Genomic DNA, 23,575 nt, shown 5'->3' with positions numbered 1-23,575 from the left:
GTTATAAAGGTCTTTTCTTCAGGGAATCTGCCCACTAAACAGCCATCTTGGTCTCTTTGTCCTCACATTTTCATGTATTTTCCACATCTTTCTTAATGACTAATCTTTCTCATAAAGCCCGTACATCCTGAGTTCTTCCTGTCTGCTCCATTTTGTGATTTAAATTCTATCAGGCAGGAGGGGTGGGGGGGCCAAAAAGCTTATAATAAGAGACACTGAAGAATAAAGTGGTAGAGACTTGTCTGACACACTGATGAATAGCTAACATAATTGACTCAAACATATGAACAAAAGAAAGTCATGAGAACTAAAAAATGTGTGGGCATTGAAATATGTTATAAACAAGGGATTAGCCCAATGAGTCACAGAACCATGCTGTCTGAATATGAGAATATGGATCAAGAGAGGAAAATAGATGAATTTCCACCTTTTGTTCCAGAGATTTTATTTTTTTGTTGTTGTGAATAGATTAAGCTTTCACATGTTTAAAATTCTAACACTGCGTGTAAATGTATGTGTTGATGCATGTCATCTTGTTGGCATTTAATGTTCATTGCAAAGTTACCCTTGGAAATCAGCATCCCATTCAAGAAAGCTACAATTGACCAAATGTTCAAACTGGCCCCTGTAATGGCACAAAGATGAGAGCATTTCAAAGGAGAATGATTGTTCTTTAGGTTTATAAAAAATAAGTGATTTTTTAAAAGGAAATTATTAAGTTATTGCTATAAACCGAATGTTTTTGCCCCTTCCCCCAATTTATATGTTGAAGGTTAATCCCCAATGTAATCATATTGGGAAATGGGTCCTTTAGGAAATAATTTGATGTAGATAAGGTCATGCAGTAGAACTCTCATGATGAGAGTTCCTATGAGTACATAAAGAGCACAGAAGGAGAAAACAACAATCTATGATCCAGGAAGTGTGTCCTCGCCAGACATTGAATTAATTGGTATCTTGATCTTAGACTTCCCAACCTCCAGAACTGTTAGAAAGATCTGTTGTTTAAGTCACCCAGTCTGTGATAATTTTTGTGGTAGCAGACTCAAGTGATTAAGACAGTTGTCAATATTGGTAAAGTTTGCCACAATACATCAATAAAGAAAAGAAAAAATAATAGGGTAAGGGATTTATTCGATATGATTATTAGAAAATGGAAACAGGTAACATAACATTTTTCCAGTGAAGTTTGTTTTAGTTTATTATATAAACCAAATCATACACTTGCCAAACCTCACAGACATTTTCAAGGTAAAAGTAGAGGCCATACCATATCCCTGGACCAATATTTTATCTCTATGTTACCAACATATTCAGATAGTCTACTTAAAAAAAAAAAATCTATTGGCCCCATACTTAAATGTCTGTTTTTCTCAATTCTCAACTATAATTTAGTTCCAGAAGTTACCCAAAGATGCAATTTATATAAATGATTAAAATCAAGATAATATTCACTGAGACGGTTACCCATCCCAAATGTTTAATCTTGAATAGAAAACATAAATCTTGTATCTGTGCATGGTAGACACCACTGGTATCATCCTTTGTTTGTTAAGAGAACCCTTACTTTGTTCTTCTAGAAAAAGAAATGTGTTCAGAGAAGGTAGGAACCTCCTCAGACATTATTGTTCCAAAATAATCATAGAATTCCATTTCTTTCTACCAGTAATTATTTAGGAATAAACATCTGAACTATTTCTAGCCAGTGAGACAAGAGGAGTGACCTAAAAACCATCCAAGGGTGGCAGGATAGAAAAGTAAAACTCTATGTCAGTGCACACATTCTTCTAATACTGAATGAATCCTAAAATTCAGCACCTTAAAACTTCTTGTGTAATGATACAGTGCATGTTTCTGTTTTGTTCTTTAAGCTACTTTTAATTAAATATTTTGTTACTTGTAGCTGAAGTTATCATAAGTTATAACTGGTGAGACATTAGACAGTATTTCCAGAAATGATCATAAACTGCCCATCTACTTAGCCTCTGGCCGAGTCTCTTTCTGTATCATTATGTCTTTGTCCATTACATTCTTTCCATCTAGAGTGCCCTTCCTCTCTTTCTTCCCTGAGCAAATGGCCCAATATCCCTTTGTAATGCCATCATACATTCCCCTGCAAGAATAAAATTACTCCATTACCTCTGTTTCTGTATAATTTAGCTATTGTAATTATTACTGCTATTGTACAATTACCAAACAATATGTTTATACTCTGTGTCAGACATTGTGCTAAATGCTTTACATGTATTACATCTTATAGTAGATTGTTTTCTTTGTTCATGAATATTTGCTTCTCATTCGTGCCATGCTCCTAGAAGACAGAGTACTCTTCCTTATCGATTGACTTTGGGCTTGACATTATGCCTTGATGTGTAATTGGATACAGGTGGAGAAGGAAGGTAAGATGTATTAGAATTCTCCAGAGAAACAAACAGAATGGATAGATGGGTGAATAGATGGATGGATGGATTGAGTGATATTATAGGGAATTAGGTCATGCAATTGTGGAGACTAAGAAGTCCTGAGCTTTGCTGTTGGCAAAGCTAGAGGCCCTAGAGAGCCAATGCATGACTCCAACCTCTAAAGGCCTGAGAATTAGGAGAACCAATGGTGTAAGCCCCAGTCCAAATGTTGGCAGGCTGGAAATGCAAGAAGACCTGATGTTTCAGGTCAGAAAAGACTCACATCCAGCTCCAGCAGCCAGGAGGAGTTCCCTCTTACTCAGCCTTTTTGTTCTAGTCAAGTCTTCAACTGACTGGATTAGGTCTGTCCACATTATGGACAGCAGTCTACCAATTCAAATGTTAATCTCATCCAGAAACACTCTCACAGACACACTCAGAATAATACTTGACCAAATGTCTGGGCACTCTTTGGCCCAGTTAAATTGACACATTAAAATTACCCATCACACAGTATTCCCTCATGTAATAAATATGCACTCAATGTGTTAAATGCCTACTCTGTGCTTGAAATAAATCTTCCTACTAGCATCCCTGTAGTAACTGAATTTTCATATTTCATCAAAGAATTTTAAAAGTAAAGTGATCTTAGAAACTATGTTATTAAACTGAATCATTTATACAGGCAAGAAAAGTAAGGTTCAGAGATCTGAAGTGGCTAGCTCCAAGCAACTTAATTTTACTGGTAAAGACAGAGGTAAGACTAAAGCCAAGGTCGAAAGGAAATGCCCTTTCCATTATACTACAGGGGTTCCACTTCTTCTCAGTACTTGATGGTGAATACCAATCCCAGAATAAAAAAGAAATTAATAGACATACATACATACATAAGTCTTGTGAAGTGTTTATCTTGCTGCAGATTTATACGCACAAGCATTTGTGAACACAGAGAGAGATAAACGCTTTATTATAGCTTCTAAGCAACAGTAAAACACATTTTAGATATAACAGACAAAATTCCCATAGATAAAAATGCATCCTTTGTAGTTTTTCATCCATTAGAGGAAAAGAAAATAAAACACCCACTTTCTATTCCTGAATGGAGTATTTCGGAAGTTTAATTTTTCTTGCAAACATGCAAGTAACCCAATGATGTTCATCTAAAAATGAGGGCAAGAGGTATTAAATTCATCAGCATATAAATGACTTTTCTAGAATGTAAAGATGGATCACAGTGAAAGACAGCCATGATTTCAAATATTATTACTTACCAAGGAAAAATAAATAAAGTCAAGTTTTTCATGCCATCATTTACAAACTATTTCACTGAACTGTTCTTATATTATCACTTTCTGTTTTATGATTTTCCCTCAGAGAAATTAACTAAAAAAATAATGTGTATGACTCAATATTCTTCAAATCCTAACACATTTCTTCTCTCATTTCCCTAGACAATCCTGTTAGTAAAAAAAAAAAAAAAAAAAAAGGTAATTGACCCACACCAAATAAATGTAAATGGCACCAGCTCAGAGTGAGTTTCAAAATGGCTGTCATCTTGTTTCCATGCCATAGAAAACATGATGTAACCACGAAGAAAAATAGGAATAAATGCCAGTAAGTGCTTATATACTCTAGTTTATTTTTAGTACATTGATACATAGATAGTTGAGGACTATTATTTCATGATCTCTTATGAACTGTTAATAAAAGTATATGAACAATCAAAAAAATCTCTCCTAAACTGACTAAAGTTCTATTGTTTATTTATCCACTCAACCATTTACTCAACAAGCATGTCTTGTTAGACTAACAAAGGTTAGATGCTAAGCCTGGTATTATCAAATATTTTAGAAGCTGAATTGATAAAGCGTAATAACTGAGTGGATAGGAATAGAGAAAGAAGAGTTACATGAGTGCAATATGGCTCCTCCATTTAAAGAGGGACAGGGTTCTGGGAGGTCTAAGCAAGTCCAGGTATATCATAATGCTCTATGGAATCAAAGTAAGAGGAGCATTACCTGCCTGACAAAGATTCAGATTCAGGTGGCTACTCAGAGGATATGACACTTGAGACCTATCTTTATCCAGTAATGAAGAAGAATGAGGTTATTACTGTGAGTGTGAAGAATATCAAAAGTCTTAGAGGTATAAAACAGTAATACAGTTTTTGCTGAACAATGAAGAGCTCAAAAAGAAAGTAGCATGTGCAGATATGAAAGACAGAACTGGAAAAGTAGGTTGGGGCTGATCTACATATGCTGATACATTTAAATATGTACCTTCACTATTGGGGTTAACACTGAAAGTTTTTACACTGAAATGTGACAAGATTAATCATGAGCTCTAAAAAACAGTAGTAGGAGGAATTAAAGAGAGACCTGAGTCAATGGTAATAGTTAAGCAAATATAACCCAGGAAAAAAATGATGAACACCCGAAGTAAACAAGGAAGGAGGGGGATTCAAATACACGAGTGGATCCTAATTACCTGCAAAGTCTGTATTTGCAAATACTCCTACTCACTAAACATTTCTTGTGACCCTTAACTGAATATGTGTGTCCCTTTCATAGTCATTTGCAGACTTGCACAGGTTGGGGAAAATTCTGAGTTGCCCAATATGCATATTCTCAGTTGAGATCAGACAAGGTAACGCTCAGCTTTCCTGTTTCAGTTTTCATACTGAAAGCACGTGTCCTTTTCAGAGTCCACATAGTGCCCTGTTTTTCACATCTTTGTGCTTTTCGTTAGTTATTTCACAGCTTAAAATGTCCCCCAAGCACAGTGCTGTCTAGAGTTCTTGAGTGCAAGATGACTGTGATATGCCTCATGGAGAAAATACCTGTGCTAGATTAACTTCATTCAGGCAGGGGGTAAAATGCTATTTGCTGGCTGTGAGTTCAATGTTAACAAATGAACAATATGTCATAATTAAGGTGTCTTTAAACAAAAACTCATAAATAAGGTTATCCATTATTTAGTCGACAAAAATGTTGTTACCAGAGGCTCACAGGAAACCAACTTGTGTTTCCTCTAGGAGCAATGGTTCATATTCACTAATTCATGGTTCAAAGTGACTTTATAAAACATAACTACTGTGAATAACAAAAATCAATTTTATTTAAGACTATAAGATTCAGCTGTTGGCTAGATATGGAGGAGATAGGAAAAGACAAGAATAAATATTACTTATCTTGCTTGAGTGAGAGGATGGTAACGCTATAACCTGCAACAGGCAGACAGGAGATGGTACAAATTTTAAGAATTGGTGTTGACTTGGGACGCCTGGGTGGCTCAGTTGGTTAAGCCACTGCCTTCAGCTCAGGCCATGATCCCAGGGTCCTGGGATCGAGTCCCACATTGGCCTCCTTGCTCAGCGGGGAGTCCACTTCTCCCTCTGCCTCTGCCAGCCTCTCTGCCTGCTTGTGCTCTCTCTTTCTCTGACAAATAAATAAATAAAATTAAAAAAAAAAGAATTGGTGTTAACTTAAATTGGTGTTGACTCAAATCTAAGAGGTTAGATTTGAATATGTCAATGTAAAAGACATATGGCCAGAGAAATTTAGAATGCTTTGGGACATAAAGGTGTGAGGCTTAGGAGTGGAGATATAGACTAGAAAATCAGCAGCATGGAGATCAGGGTTTTAGTCAAGGGACTGAATGGGTTCATGGTAGGAAAGATGTATAATAAGAGAAGTGGGGTTGAGGAAAACCAGTTTTCTTCGCAGCAGTAAACAGAAGTCTGAAAGGGAGCTCATAAATAAGCAATAATTTAGGAAGAGAGCCAGGAGAAAGGGAAAAATAAAAACCAAGGAAAAGGAGACAGGCTGAGAGGTCCAATCCTCCAAAAGAGTCAAATGAGAGAGAGACTAAAAGAGACAATCCAATCTCAAAACTGGGAGACTTTTGGTGACATCCGTGAGAGGAACTCCAGGAAAATGGGAGGAGAGGAGCCAGACTGAAATGGGAGAAGGAAGTAGGAAGGCTGACCCACCCTCAAAGGAGTAGAGACAGTTTGCTCCTGCAAAGACTTCGGCAGTCAAGGAGATAAGAAATGTAGGCTCTCAGCTTGAGGATGAGGCAACTTATTGTAAAAAAAGGAAGAGAGCGTTCAAGCAGAGAGAGTCAATTATCATATGGTTTTGCTTATTTGTGGAGCATACGGAATAACATGGAGGACATGAGGAGATGGAGAGGAGAAGTGAATTGGGGGAAATTGGAGGGGGAGAGGAACCATGACAGACTGTGGACTCTGAGAAAAAAACTTGAGGGTTTTGGAGGGGATGGAGGTGGGGGGTTGGGTGAACCTGGTGGTGGGTATTTAAAAAAAAAAAAGGAACAAACAAAGGAGGCATTTAATGAAGACTTTTTTCTAAGATTAAAAAAAAAAAAAAAGAGCGGAGCTCATGAGTTTTGCCCTCTGGGATCATCTGGAAGTTTTAAGTAAGATAAATATATTCCTTTGCCACTGGTATCGGAAAACTGGATTTAAGTTACTATTTCAGGGGTGCCTGGTTGGCTCAGTGGGTTAAAGCCTCTGCCTTTGGCTCAGCTCATGGTCTCCGGGTCCTGGAATCGAGCCCCGAATCATGAACTCTGCTCAACAGGGAACCTGCTTCCCTCTCTCTCTCTCTGCCTGCCTCTCTGCTACTTGTGATCTCTGACTGTCAAATAAATAAAAAATAAATAAAATAAAAAATAAATTACTATTTCAATTCCATTTTTTTAATTGCTATAATTTACCTGAAGTTTAAATTGCCATTTATCACTCATTCACTCAGCAAACTTATGGGAAACTACCATGTGCCCAGCATTATTCTAGACACTGGGGATATAGTAGTGAAAAAAAAAATAGACAAAATTCCCTGTCCCTGTGAAGATTATATTCTAGCATACCATATCTTCTGGGAAGAGAAATGGCATTCTTAAAGTATAACATAAGCCAATGGATGATATATGAAAGTCAGAAAATTACATACAGAGAATGAAACAAAACACAAAGAGCAGGTCTCCTAGAATTGTGTTAAGGATAGGAAGGAGATTCCAAAAAATCACAGTAAAGGGGGAGCCTGGGTGGCTCAGTGGGTTAAGCCGCTGCCTTCAGCTCAGGTCATGATCTCGGGGTCTTGGGATCGAGCCCCGCATCGGGCTCTCTGCTCAGCGGGGAGCCTGCTTCCCCGCTGCCTCTCTGCCTACTTGTGATCTCTCTCTCTCAAATAAATAAAAAAAAAAAAAAAAAAAAAAAAAGAATGACAAGAATGACCTTACTAACCAATAAAAATAGCAACTGAAGATCACTTCTGGCAGTTTTGTGGTGAATGGAATGGCAGGGAACGTTGGAACTCTACTTGCTTATTTAAAAACTATAAAGTACAATTTTTCAACTGGCACACAAGCCTTCTGAAGTACCAACTAAGTATTATATTCCTTTGGCAAACCCCCAATAACCCTAACATAGGGATGAACCCATCTAACTTAATACCTCAAGGGCATCCTTATATGCCCCTCAAGGATAGCTAAAATAAGAAGGCTCATGATGCCTCTTCTTTCACAATCAGAGAGATTCAGCCATCCTAGAGTGCTATAGCCGGGGTTGCATTCTATGTAAACAAGGAAATTCATCTTCAGCCTTTAAACTGCTTATCCCTTAAGTGACAGCTGAGGATAGAACAATAAGACTGACAGACGTGAATGGATTTCATAACATGTTTGAGTATCTAGAAATATATTATTAATAGTATAATACTTTCTTTTAGTTATGGTAATGCATAATGATGGTTCATTGATTTTTAGAAACTGTGTACATGTTATCAACCTATATAAATCATCTGATACATAAATGATTGCTTTATTTGGATGTAATTTTAATCCTGGGAATCCCTGAATCCCTGAAGATCAGAGTATTACAAAAACACTTTATTAATTCATTATCTACTCAGTTTGAATTTGTGATAGATCAGAAAAAAGTTTAAAAATGTTATATTAATGAAATAGCAAATATATATGGTACTGCAAAGTTTATGTTTAACAGACCAGAAAAATTTTGAGTACCCAATTTTTTTATCAACACTTAAGTAATATATTATGAATTCCTCTCCTCCATTCACTTTTTAGGAATTTAGCAAATTCCTCAGTGGCCACTGACAAACACTTTAGTTACAATTGGGGGGATTAAGTAGTACAAACTTCCAATTATAAAACAAATAAGTCATGGAGATGTAAAGCACAGCATAGGGAATACAGTCAATAATACTATAATATCTTTGGATGGTGACAGGTTATGATTATCATTATCATAGTGAGCATTTCATAATGTTTATAATTGTTGAATCACTATGCTGCACACCTGAAATTAATATTTTATATCAATATATTTCAATTAAATATAAATATGACTCAAATTTAATATTTCTATGACTATGTCTCAATCTGAGTTAGTAAGATTTAATGTCATTCCTATTTAGCTTCTAGGTAAAATGCCCAATTTTTCTACATATCCTGGATACTCCTAAATAATTAACTTTTATTAGTCAATATCAGTAATTATACCCATTTGAGATCTCAAACTATTTTGATTTCTGTTCTCCATAAAAACAGGCTGCCCAAATCACTTACAACAGTAAAACAGTTGTCAAAATATTTCAAAGTCGGATTTTTAACTCTGCAGAGACAACTCTTAATTTATTCATACCAGGACACTGGAATCTTGATGCTACCAGTTGCCTTTTGAAGTATTTGCCAAGAAAACAAAAGTGGAACCCACACCAAAAATCCACTGTTTTATTTATGAATAGATGATGTGAAATAAGATTTTAGATGTCGGGTAAAAGAATAAGAGGAGTTTGTTGTTTTTTTTAACCAGAGCATCAACCTAACCAAAAGCAGAGACATCTAAATACGTACAATAGAGTCAATTATGAAGTCATTTTAAAAATTATATCAATTTATATGACTACCCTCCAGAAGAACTAAATAAACGGGCAGGATGAACCAAGGATGAACTTGATGAAGCAAGTAAGAATGCAGAGCAAGTCAATATTGACATGCTCGTGGTGTGTAAATGGATACAACCACTTTGGAAAATTGCTTGACAATATCTATATACCTTATGGCTTAGCGATTCTACTCCCAGGTATAAACTAAACAGAAATGTACCATATGTTCACCAAAAAATGCAGTACAATATTCATAGAAGCACACTTCACAATCACCCAAAACAAGATACTCCTCAAAAATATATCAATAGTGGAGAGAATCAATAAATTATAGGATATTTTCACAATGAAATACTATGTGACAATGAAAATAAACAATCTACAACTACAGGCAACAATATGGATGGTCTCTTACAAATAAAAGAGGTTAGTGTAAGAAGCCAGATACAAGAGTATATACTATATCATTCCATTTGTATCCAGTATAAAAAAAAAAAAAAGGAGGGGGGAATATAAAATATAACCTATATTGTTAGAAGTTGAGATAGTGGTTAATCATTGCAAGTTGGTAGTGGTTAGAAAGAGCTACATGGGGGTTCCTGGTATGCCAATATTTTCCTATCTCTTGATTTGAGTATTGATTACAAAAGTTACATTCAAGTTTATTAAAATAAACCAAGCTATATAATTATGCTCCGTGCACATTTTTAAAAAATAGACATTTTTTTAGAGTTTTAGTCTTGTAGCAAAATTGAGGGGAAGATATAGGATTTACTATACAATCTCTGATCCCACATAGCCCGTCTTCACAGCCTCCCCTATTACCATCCCTCACCAGAGGGTAATTTTGTTATAACTGATGAACCTACACTGACATATCATTATTATCCCAAGTCCATAGTTTACATTAGGGTTCACTTTTGGTTAAGGTTTCTCTGCCTTTTCATAGCTCGACAGCTCATTTCTTCTCAGCACTGAATAATATTCCATTTTCTAAGTGTAATACAGTTTTTTCATTCACCTACTGAAGGACATCCTGGTTTCTTCTAAATTTGGCAATTATGAATACAGCTACTCTATGCATCTATATCCTGGCTTTTGTGTGGATATAAATTTTTGAATCTTTTGAGTAAATACCAAAAAGCATGGTTGCTGGATCATATAGTAAGAGTATGTTTATCTTTATAAGAAAAGGTCAAATTGTCTTTCATAGCAGCTGTACCATTTTGCAAACCCATCAGTGATGAATGAGAGCTCTTGTTGTTCCACATCCTTGCTAACATTTGGTGTCAGAGTGCTGGATTTTGACCATTCTAATACATGTGTAGTGATATCTCATTTTTGTTTTAATTTGCACACGCCTAATAACATATAACGTGGAATATCTTTTCATATGTTATTTGTCATCTCCATATCTTCTTTGGGGAGATGTCTTTTAAAGTCTTTGGCCCATTTTTAATTGAGTTGTTCATTCTCTTATTGTTGAGTTTTAAGAGTTCTTTGTAGGGGTTCCTGGGTTGCCCAGTTGGTAAAGTGTCTGTCTCTGGCTCAGGTTATGATCTCAGGGCCCTGGGACCTGGGATCAGGCTCTCTGCTCAGCAAGGGATCTGCTCCCTGCTCTCCTTCTGTCCCTCTTGCCCCTCTGCCCTGCTCAGGCTCTCTCTTTCTCTCAAATAAGTGAATAAACTCTTTTTAAAAAGGTTCTTTGTATATTACGGTAACAATTCTTTCAAATATGTCTTTTACAAATTTTTTTTTTCCAAGTTTCTGATACTGTTTTTGGATCTGTGTTCTTTTCAGCATTTACATTATGTCATTATTTTGTATTAAGCAGTTTACCTTTGTTATTGTGGTATATATACATAATGCAAAATTAACTGAATTTAACCATTTTTAAGTGTACAGTTCAATGGCATTAAGTACATTCACATTGTTATACAATCATTATTACTACCTACCTCCAGAACTTTTTCACCAACCCAAACTGAAAATCTCTATCCATTATACAGTAACTCTCCATTTCCCTTTTCCCCCAGCTCTGAAAACTACTGTTCTGTCTCTATGAATTTGACTATTCTAGGTATCTCATCTAATTATAATCATACCAAATTTGTCCTTTTGTGTCTGACTTATTTAACATAGCAAATGTTTTAAAGATTCATCCATCTCATAGCATGTGTTAGAATTTTGTACCTTTTTAAGAACTGGATATTTCATAGCATGTCATCATTTTAACATGTCATATAAATGGTCACCACATCAAAGCCATGATGCCAAATACCGTTGGCCAACTAGCTGATAAGTTGTACAAGACCAGGAGCAAGTTAGCCAGAATCATATGTAAATGATGCATGTGATCACTTCCACAGTTTTATTTAAGGGAACCAAGAGTATTCTTGTACTCTAAAATGTCTCCCTTCCTCACCTGTGATATGTTATTTAAAATTCTGTACAGGCTATTTCTAAACTCAAATATTCCTGGAAGAGAGTAACTTATTAAGACAACAACATCTTAGGATGGTTTAGATATACTGCTTTCTTTTGTGACAGGAGAGATCTTAAGAGGGAAAGAAAGAAAACATTTCTTCTGTTTCAAATACTCTGTGAAGTGTCATGTAATGCTCATATCAGCTCCATAAATCAGGACTGCTAATCCTCTTGGAAACGAGGAAAGAGAGACTCAGGTTCAGCAACTGGGACCAGAAGACCAACTGCTATATGGGAAAGTGGATTTCATTGTCAGGTCCAGTACTTTTCTATTACACCACATTGCCTACCAGAAAGAGTTAGGATTTATAAAAGAACATGTAGAAGAAATAAAATACCAAGAATAACTCTATCAATCAATTTCCTAATTTTGTCTAAAGTTAGCATAGGTTGTTATTTCAACCGACCGATTTCAGTAGAAGTTGCTTCATGTGATGAAATGACTAACATAAAACACATTAAAACTAATCTAAAATGTACTCCATACTGACACTTTCCCAATTAAAAACAAAAAGAGAGAAAAAGAGAGAGAGAAAGACATTTACTGAGGGGAAAAAAGTAACTGATTGGTTCATTGGATTCCAGGAAGTCTTCTGCCTCTAACCATTACATCCACAGTGGCTCCCATGGACTGCTTTTTTTCCTATGGATGAGAGGAGAGAAAAAATGCCAGGCTTATGTTTTGTAAGTCATGTGAGTGTCTGAAATCCTTATTCTTAGGAAGTTCTTCCTTAGACATGAACAAAATTCTTCTTGCTTTAAAACTATTTTTCAGAGTAGATGGAGACTAACCAGTACTTTTCAAGATTCTATTCTAGAAGATTCTCAAGGAGCTTTCTTTCCCCAGGTGAGATAATGTTAATGTCTTTCATCTTCCCTCCTAAAACAATTAGAATTTTCTTAGACTTTAAAAAGAGGTGTCAAGACATAGAAAGCAACAGTTCATCTACAGTAGTGGGCATCAGCCATGATCCATAAATGCCGAGTGCCTCTGCTAACACCAAGCATAAACATGAAAAGGGTTTTGTTAGTTTAGGTGCACTACACTGAAATAACCTAAACTGATATTTATTAAAACATGGGAACGCATAGCTATATCATCCAGATTTTAAAATGTATCTTACTATAGTGTTGTTATTTTATAGGCTGAATTATATATAGAGAGAGATGGATAGAGATAGATAGGGGTACAAGATGAGATAGAAATGGAGATGAAGATTATGAAATTAGATTGCTTTAGATAAGACCAGAAAAAAAAAATCACAAAATCTATTGTTAAGTGTTGGGTCCATGGTCAAAGGAATGAGACTGATACAAAGCGAAGGTCAAGCAAAGCTTTATTTCGCGCCAAGCATCGAGAATCAAACCGATTGGTCAGGGTTGCCTCTTACAGAGAGGGCTCCCTGCCTTGTGGACTAACTTTTATAGAGCAAAGGCCATGTGGTTGAGCCTGGCCACACACAGGTGGCCAACTGAATTACAATTCACCGCATAGTAGCTATTTGAGCTAGCCTATCACCTTAAGTCAGGATTGACGCCCAAAAGGCGGGGCCCACACTCCTTGGTAGCTAGGGAGACAGTATGCATGCTTTACTGATTGGATGTCTCCACCTGGCCCGACTCATCCCTGCATTCGGGCTCTGTTACCTCCACCTGACCTGACCTGCCCTTGTATTTGGGCTCTGTTATCAGGAACTGGTCGACCATATTCTACTGGTTTCCTAGACTTGATTTTAAGTAAGTTCCCCTGGGCGGGTGAGGGGGAAGACAGGGTCAGTTTAAGTTTTACTGCATAAACAACAAAATCACTGTTTAACCGGATGGAATTGCTCTGGCTAAATTACATTAAGATCTTTATGAAGCCCTAAAATCAACTGTAGAGGTATCACAAAAGTTCTCAACTCTGCAAAATGAAATAAAGTCTTTAATGTGTTTCTTTGAAATGTAAACAAATCACATGATATCTTTGTTGCAGTCTGTTACCCAGCAGTATAGAAGTCAAGCAATATTAGATCATATGATAGTCCAAGAAAAACTACTTCTCCCTTTGACCTAGTTTCAAAAGCATTATCCCCTGGCTTTGAAGATGAATAAATATGCTTCTTAAAGTACTAGAGCAGGCCATCAAGTCTTAGTAATGGATTCTATTAATTATCAACTAGTCCCTATTTTTTTTAATTTTATTTTTTATAAACATATATTTTTATCCCCAGGGGTACAGGTCTGTGAATCGCCAGGTTTACACACTTCACAGCACTCACCATAGCACATACCCTCCCCAATATCCATAACCCCACCCCCCCTCTCCCAACCCCCCTCCCCCCATCAACCCTCAGTTTGTTTTGTGAGATTAAGAGTCACTTATGGTTTGTCTCCCTCCCAATCCCATCTTGTTTCATTTACTCTTCTCCTACCCCTTAACCCCCCATGTTACATCTTCTCTCCCTCATATCAGGGAGATCATATGATAGTTGTCTTTCTCCGATTGACTTATTTCGCTAAGCATGACACCCTCTAGTTCCATCCACGTCATTGCAAATGGCAAGATTTCACTTCTTTTGATGGCTGCATAGTATTCCATTGTGTATATATACCACATCTTCTTTATCCATTCGTCTGTTGATGGACATCTAGGTTCTTTCCATAGTTTGGCTATTGTAGACATTGCTGCTATAAACATTCGGGTGCATGTGCCCCTTCGGATCACTACGTTTGTATCTTTAGGGTAAATACCCAGTAGTGCAATTGCTGGGTCATAGGGTAGTTCTATTTTCAACATTTTGAGGAACCTCCATGCTGTTTTCCAGAGTGGTTGCACCAGCTTGCATTCCCACCAACAGTGTAGGAGGGTTCCCCTTTCTCCGCATCCTCGCCAGCATCTGTCATTTCCTGACTTTCAACTAGTCCCTATTAAAGTGAGTTTAAAATTGACTCGAAAAAAAAAAAAAAACTTTATTGTATAAGCCTTTTAATTTCTCTCTCTTTACTAAATGATTGCATATTGGTTGCTCAAGAGATTTCTAGTTAAACTTAGCCTTAGATTATCTTTTTAATAGAAAGAAACTTGAACAATATTCCCAATGCTCTACAACTAACATGATTAAGAAACTTAAAGATAACCTCCCTTCTTAACCCCCTTAGTTATTCCATAAATGTTTATATACTGGAACTACCATTGTCTTTAATAAAGACATTTCTACAAAACTACCATTGTTATCCATTATATTTCTCAAGCACCACTATGCTTATTATATGGGCAAGATTTATAGAAGGTAAATTTTTGCCCAGCAACAGCTAAAAGAAAAACGTTAGACATAATTCTTAGTTCTTTTAAGACAGAAAATATTGGCGAAGAGATTGTGATTATCTCCTTTTCAAATTGGTTGGCATTTCCTAGCTCCAGAGACACTAGAAATTTGAAACTGACTTGGTAGAATAAATAATTACATACTTTTTCTCTAGTAAATGGTTCAGTAGTCCTCCCCTTTATTATACTTTAAGTTCATGTACTAATTGAATAATACAAATTTTAAGATAAGAATACATTTGCAAATGTAACATATTCACATGGCTATTGAGATATATAATTGGTTTTGGAAGTGTTCACCACTATTGAAAAGGTTGTGCTTAAAAACATTGTCAAGTTGTTTCCTCTCGGTTTAATAATGATAATTTTTTAAAAAATTGAGTTTTATATATAGGGAGTCAATATTAATTATTACTATGAATCTGGATGTTTGGAAACTTATCAGATTATTTACAATAAAAATAAAAGAATATCTGAAGACTTGATTGACTATTACAATTGCTTTCTTATGAAAGAGTGAACATTTATCAAAGCGCATCTTTCTTTTGGTATACCATAGTACTAATCATGTTCTACAAAATATTTAGCAAAGAGGAATATTAAAACCAAGAGAAAAATATCTTTCACTTTAATAGACAATGATGATTTCTACTAGACTCTTTCAACCTGTTGCCATTCGACTACTAGTACCTGTCTGTGGGTAATAATCTTATAACTCTGTGAAGAAAGGGTTTATGGATCAGAACACCTAAATTTTAGAGAAGTTATGTAAGTTGATTGAGGTCACCTTGCAAACAAGACAGAAACTTGATTCAACTTCAAATGGATCCAAATCAAAAATTACATGGACCTTTTTTAATTATACCATTACATTATGCTTTTCTCTATAGCCAGCAGCAACTAATGCAATTCTCAGTAGCACCATCACCAGGATCTTGCCTCCTAATCCCTCGAACTATATACATCTAAACCCTCATAGCAAAGTAGTGCACGTGCTCTCTGGTGATTTAAATTAGTACTGGAGCTTCCCGGGAATAGAGCCGAACTTGAAGATGAATTCAAATCTGGACATTTCGGGATAAAAAGCTACAAAGAAGCTTGTTCTGCATAATAGAAGCCTCCAAGAACAATAAATGCCAGGGTCAAAGGGACAGAGAAAAGCAGAGTGTAGCCCAGATAGTCTCAAATGCACCAGCTCTGTGCTATCTCTGTGTTGGAGGTACCTCTGTTATCTCACAGTTCTAAATAATCCGTCTACACCAGAGTACTCATGAGCAGAGCAGGTTTTACTGAAGATTCTGTAGGGAAGATGGAGGAGGAGATTTAAATTGCACATCTCTCCAAAACCTTTAAAAGCTTCCATTAGATGTTTCTCTTCTTTTCCAAATCACTACCAAGACCTTTTTTTCTTTTTTTGCCTCTTCTCTTTCTCCACATGCTAGCCAACCTTGCTTATTCTTCTCTTTCCTCCCCAAATTCTCAGAATCTTCAAGTGCATCCTCCTCTCAGAATGCTGAAAATTTCAGCTCTGTTTCAGGGACCACCTTTAAATTGCACTCAATCCCCTAGACACACAGAAAAACAAAGGCCTTCTGATTTACATCACTCATCGTCCATGAAAGCAACGAGAGATTACAGCATTTTCCAAAATAACCTTGGTTCTCCAGAATCTGTATCCATAAAAATTTATCCAGAATCACAGTTCATGAACATTATGTGGACTGATGTTATTCTCTGCATAAACTCTGCATGTCTCCGTGTTCACTCTAGACGTCCTCACCTCAATCGTACTCTTACCCTTGCTTATTTCAAATCCTGAACCTGGAGTCTGACTTTGGCCAAAAGTCAGAATGGACCCTGCTTCCAAAGATGTTCACCAATAAAAATCAACAACACCCCATTTATTTAGCATTTCCTGTGCACTTGGCAGTGTGGTGAACACTTTAAAAATAAGCAATTTAGGGCACCTGGGTGGCTCAGTGGGTTAAGCCGCTGCCTTTGGCTCAGGTCATGATCTCAGGGTCCTGGGATCGAGTCCCACGTCGGGCTCTCTGCTCAGCGGGAAGCCTGCTTCCCTCTCTCTCTCTCTCTCTGCCTGCCTCTCCGTCTACTTGTGATCTCTCTCTGTCAAGTAAATAAATAAAATCTTAAAAAAAAAAAAAGCAATTTAAACCTCCCAAGAAGTCCATGAAGTAGGTATAACTGTTCACATCTGTCCCTTGGCCTTTCCCTTAGGACTTTTGTCTTGGTGCTCATACATTAGTGATAAAAAGACAGTTTGCTCAGTAAGCAGCCAGGAACAACACAGATAGCTAGATAACAATTACTTAGTACTGACCTTGATCTCACATCTGAATGATTTAATAGGACGAAGAAAGTATGCCATTTTTAAAAATTTAATTCACTTAAATTATGTAGTGCTAAATAACTTCTCAAATGGTGTCACCTACATAATCTTCACAGTAACACTAAGAAGCAAATATTGTTATGACCCATTTTCACAGACCAAGAGAGGAGACTCATAGATATTAAGAAACTGAGGGGCGCCTGGGTGGCTCAGTGGGTTAAGCCGCTGCCTTCGGCTCAGGTCATGATCTCAGGGTCCTGGGATCGAGTCCCACATCGGGCTCTCTGCTCAGCAAGAAGCCTGCTTCCCTCTCTCTCTCTCTCTCTCTGCCTTCCTCTCCGTCTACTTGTGATCTCTCTCTGTCAAATAAATAAATAAAATCTTTAAAAAAAAAAAAAAAAGAAACTGACATGAAAACCTATTAGCAAATGGCAGATGTAACAGCTGTCTTATAATCTCCCTTCCAGCCTATATGCTTTGAATAATATCGTGATTCCATATAATTATGTATCTTAACTATATTGGATAGTTAACTATATAACTATATAAACACACACAGGCATACAAACACACACACAAAGTAGTATGTGTGGTAGGGGCCAAAGCCAAGATGGGCCACTTCGGCATGAACATTATTTTGAGCTGAAAGCAATCCATACCCCGCAGGCTCAAGAAAAACTTTTGGCCTTCACTTAACTACAAAGAAGAATCTAAACTGGGCATCTTTCTCAGAATAAGGGTTATTAGCAAAGGTAATTTTTATGTAAGTGACCCATTTGCATAACAAGGTAACATCTAATTACTGAACATCTGTTCTTCTTATTCCCTATGAATTGCATTCTTCTGAATTCCCAGACCCTTACCCCCTTCTCCTTAATTCAGGATGACATAAATACTTCATTTTGCTTGACTATCTTCGGAATTTCCATGTCTTTGTGGATTCCCCATGCATATGCTATTAAATTTGATTTTCTCCTATTAACTGGTCTCATGTTAAATTGATTCTTAGTCCTGCTAGAAGGCCCTGTGAGGGGACAAGAATTCTTGCTCACTGAGAGTGTGATTGTGTGTGCTAAAGAAATGGCAACTGGTTTAACAAGGCTGACTTATTTAATGCAGAGACTAATAGCTCAACAGTTAGCCCTCTGAAAAAGCACAAAATTCAAGTATAGTGAATTGACTTGGAAATTTATAACCATAACGTGAAAAATTTCCCTTAATTTCATCATCTGTAAACTAGAGATTACTATTATAGAATTTCACGTTATTTAAAAAAAAATACAACTTTGTTTCGGTTTATGTATGGATGGTACCATAATGTGGTATGTATGGCATACCACAATGTTTTCAGAGCTGATGGCTTCTAAAATTCTGAACCCAGAGCTGATAATATAGCACATTCTTTCACACAATATCTACTGAAAGGAGAAAAATAGGGTGGTAGCTAAAAGGAAAAATAAAGGTAAGGAGCAATCTGAATGGGTAGAAAAATTGAAATCAAGACAACTTAACATATATTCCATAAATTACCAAGTGAATATGAACTGCAAAGTGTAGTTCAAGTTTCAAATACAAAAGGACTTCCAAGAAATGAGATGACAGTCGTAACAATAATTAACATTTCTCTCACACAAGACAATTTGCCAAGAACATTATATGCATCATTTGTTTAATCCTCACATTGATTACACAAGGTGTTATTAGTATCATCTGCATTTTGTAGAGAGTAAGCCTGAAGGGGTTATGCAAGAGCTCTCCAGCCTGTTAATGTTATTAGCTACCATTTCCAAATTGTGGCCACCAGCAGCGGCATTCTCTCAAGCAAAAGGGAAGGTGGGGTGGGAATAGGAAAATGTGGAGCTGCCAATCCACATGAATTTACAAAACTAAGGAAGAGTAATTTCAAACTCTGAAGTTAAAAAAAAATGGAGTAATTCATGGCAGCTCAAACATTAGAAACTGAAGAAATTCTGTAACAACAGGGGCTTAATAAAAAGAATAAAATAGATTATAAATAAGTAAAATGTATAATTTAACAAATGTGTTCCAACTGGCTCTTCCTGTGGAGCTGCTATGGGGGGTTGGGGTGGGGGACAGGGTGGATGGAGTCATGACTGAAAAAGACACCAGAGATGTATCCTAAGAGTAATGCAAAGAATTCTCACTGAGAACAATGAAAAGAGAATAGGAAAAACTTTCAATGTCATAAAATCGCAAACATGTGGGCAAGTATTTTAGTTAATTGCTTGAAATATGGTTTGGAAAATGATTCTTTAGCTAATGTCTTCTTAGAAAGAACAGAAGAACATTAAGTAATTTGATCACAATCATTACAAGGGAGTTTTTATATAAAATTCCCTGTTTCTCAGAGCCTCACCTTAACTTGGGCTATTCACATCACCATTTTTTATTCCAGAGTATTAGAAACCAAGATCGTACAGTCATGAATAGAAAGTGAACATGCCGTGGTGGGTTTGTTTTCCCTTACTCAGGGTTTTCCTGTGGGGTGTATATGGAAGGAGTTACATCATGCATAGCTAAATTATATTCAGTTCATCAGCTGATTATAGACATCCCTTCCAGGAAAGCTTCCATGCCTGATATGTTCAACTCTATTACCCAACTCTGAGGCACAATGAAAGATTCATGAGGACAATGACAGTATAGAGGTGTGAAATGCGAGATACCCAGGAGAAGATGAAATTCATTGCTCAATCACAATGTGTTTTATACAATACTGTGTGGCAAGCTGCATACATGATCAAAAACATATCGTTATAAACTATGGCACCTCATACTTTAGTTATCATCTCTGCAGATATGCAAAGTAATACCTCACCTAGGCAGAATGCTAATGAGGAACAGAAGATGGTCATATTTCTGAATAGCTAGTACACACCTACTTCCAAAGCTCATACCTAAAACTTTCTTATTTCATTCAGTGAAAAGTTTATTGGACTCTCACTTAGAACCTGTTTAGTTTTATTTTACACACAATTCTAAGAAATTTAGTATAACATAGGATTACTCTAAATCAAAATCACAGGCTGTCCCATGTCCCATGTCCTCACCATGATTTGGTGAAGGATTTCATATCTCAAAGCCTCCACTGACTCACCTGTAAAATGGGTATTTCATGGCATAGGCATGAAGATGTAATCAGCACATTGATGTAAAGTATAAACAGAACACAAGTGCCCTAGAGGTCAAACGCAGATTTTTTTTTTTTCATAGAACCTGGTATCACATTGTGAACCAACTACTTTATCTGAGCCTTAATCATAGTAAAAGCAAGTCTTTCCCATGCTAAGGAAAAGGCTATTCTGGAATTCTTATGAGAATGATTATACATCGATATCCAGAGGGGAGACTCCCCAGGGGATTTTCAAAGGTAACTGTAATTTATAAGATTGCCTTTTATTGCTAGTGTTGATATCTCCCTAAGAATTCAAACCGCACAGCCATCTTAACCTAACTAGCACAGGAGTAGAGGGCTCTGGCTACCCTCACTGCACTGCATAATCATCAGTGCTTGTGATGATGAATAAAGTCATCAAGAAAGGGTTAAGTATGGGTTCTTTAATGCCCTGATAAAGAAGACAAAGTAAAGAGACATGTTTAGAAAGATCACCCCTTTAAAAACCAAGAATTTAAACACTTTTTTTTTTTTCAGGAAACTTAGAGGTTTCAGTCAAGAAAATTCATTCATTCCAAGCAGAGCTGATCACAGTTGCAAAATATAGGATCACCGTCTTCCCATTCATTTATAAAGATGGTTTAATACTCTGTTGTCAGGACATGAACTCAAGATTACCAAGGTAACTCTTTTTTAGGTGGAAAGAAGGAGTTACCTAAACATATGCCCTTCCATGACCTTTGTTTACTGTACTAAATTGTTTATCTTTTTTTTTATTATTGATTTGTACGAGCTCTTTACAAAGGCCTTTGAGGATATTAAGGATACCAGGCTTTGTTTCTGAATTCTAAATAAATTTCCACAGTTCACCCTTTGTTTTATGGGGGTTTTTTTTGTGTGTGTGGGTTTTCTTGTTTGTTTGTTTGTTTGTTTGTTTGTTTTTTGCTAGAGGCCTTAAATTTTAGTGTAATGAAATATGACATATTTTTCTCTTACGATCCCTGAGCATCTATCATGTAAAGGGAAACCTTTTCCAATCTGAGATGATTAAAATATCCTCCTATATTTTCTTCTAGTCCTTTTGTCCTTTTAGTTTCACATTTAAGTCATTAATCCAATTATAGCTTATGTTTGCATTAGGCAAGGTAAACAAATTCCCAATAAAACATCTTGTTTGAAAATATAATTCTTTACTTCTTAATCCATGCAGATAAAAGCATGGATTTTTATACTATGCCTAGGAAAAATAAGTGGAATAGATTTTTCATGTTATTGTAAGTTATCAAACACTCATCTCTGTTAAAATATGTAAACATTTTAGGGGAGCCTGTGTGGCTCAGTGGGTTAAGCATCTGCCTTCGGCTCAGGTCATGACCCCACGGTCCTGGGATGGAGCCCCACATCAGGCTCTCTGCTCAGCAGGGAACCTGCCACCCCCATCCCTCCACCTCTCTCTGCCTGTTTTTCTGCCTACATTGATCTCTCTCTCTCCGTCAAATAAATAAATAAAATCTTAAAAAAAAAACATGTAAACATTTTGGTATCATGATGAAAAGGAAAAGTGAACTAACACAATGCCAAAAGTGTGCCAAGCACTGTCCTTACTACACTATATACGGCACTTCATTGAATTCTAATGAAGGTGAGATTCAGAGCAGATAATAACTTACCCCCAAGTCACGAAGCTAGTGAAGTGGAACAATGGTTCAAAACCAATTTGTTCTAACTTCAAAGCGCATATTCTTTCTGCACAAAGACACAGAAATGTTACAACATGTCTAAGGGAATCATGATTATAATATTTAATGGTTAATGCTATTTTTTCCCAAATGCTAAGTAGCCCATTTAATGCCTTGGATAACAGTTACTATCATCATGCTGTATCCAAGTATCTACAGAGCAAAAATGGTAATATAAACAGAACTCTATTCTTGGGTAAGATGAGTGCTGGAAAATTAATTATTATCCCTTTTTCTAATTCTGTGTTCTGAATTTCTAGAGTGGAACTTAGTACAGAGGTGACATGATAATCCACAAAAGTTCCAGGCAATTGGGGAATTTTTGTGATTCTAGGTATTTTTTTCAGCCTCTATACACTCATGAGAATTATTAAGGACACACACATAACAGCTTTGTGAAGTAGCATCAAAATAAAGTAAATTCTGTTGTTTGCACATATAGCCCAAGAGATATATTTATGTTAATGTTACGCACACTATTTTTCCTATTAATACCATGTCAACACAAAAGGCTTATAGCACTTTGTTATGTGAAACACTACCACATATATTACTGCAATTGATTTCCACAATCACCACATAAAAGGAAATGCAAGGCAGTCATTATTTTCTCTGCTTTTATAAGGTGACAGAAGTTGCACTGCTTACCTAGATCACAAGGCAGGGAAACGAATGAAGGAGGGGGTCTACAACTCAGCTCCTGGAATTCCTAATTCAGTGCTTTCCACCTTGCTGTACTCCTTTAAAAAGAAAAGAAAAACCCAGCTTTCATTTTAAAATTCTAATAAAATAATTTTTAAATGGTGTGTTTTATTAACATCTACCCTGTAGACCTAGCCTCTTATAAAAAGAGATACTGTAATCTCAGTCCCTAGAGCTATTTAAGAAGTTAACAGGACACGTATCTGTCCTTGAGGATTGAGAAATATAGTAGGTTGACAAGAAAATCTGCTGGGTTTCATGCTAAGCCAATAATGAATAGTCATAAAGGATTTACAACCACTTTCATATCTTTTTGGAAAAAGGTCAATTTTTGACACACTGATAGATCTACTATGTACAGAGCATTCAGAGGGGTACGAAGAAAATACAGTGGTAAGTGAGATGCTTGAAACCAATATTGACTGTGTGTCTCTGAGAGTATGGAATCTAAGGGAGTTCTTCAACGTAACTCTATTTCCAAATTTTTACCTAATTAGCATGTATTTATTTTAGAATAAGAAAT

General features: G+C 36.4%; 1 protein-coding gene across 1 annotated transcript in view; it reads right to left on the bottom strand.

The window, feature by feature from the left end:
• The window catches only part of DIO2 (iodothyronine deiodinase 2), a 224,022-nt gene that overhangs the window by 59,052 nt on the left and 141,395 nt on the right, over positions 1–23,575 (bottom strand). The window contains 2 exon segments of the mRNA XM_047735554.1: positions 22,282–22,357; positions 22,999–23,090. The gene's annotated coding sequence lies outside the window, so the exon portion shown is untranslated.

Source organism: Lutra lutra, chromosome 7 (assembly GCF_902655055.1).
Source record: "Lutra lutra chromosome 7, mLutLut1.2, whole genome shotgun sequence".
In the NCBI taxonomy this organism is placed as follows: Eukaryota; Metazoa; Chordata; class Mammalia; order Carnivora; family Mustelidae; genus Lutra; species Lutra lutra.
The sequence above is the reverse complement of the archived record's forward strand: the minus strand, read 5'-3'. Positions and strand labels throughout refer to the sequence as shown.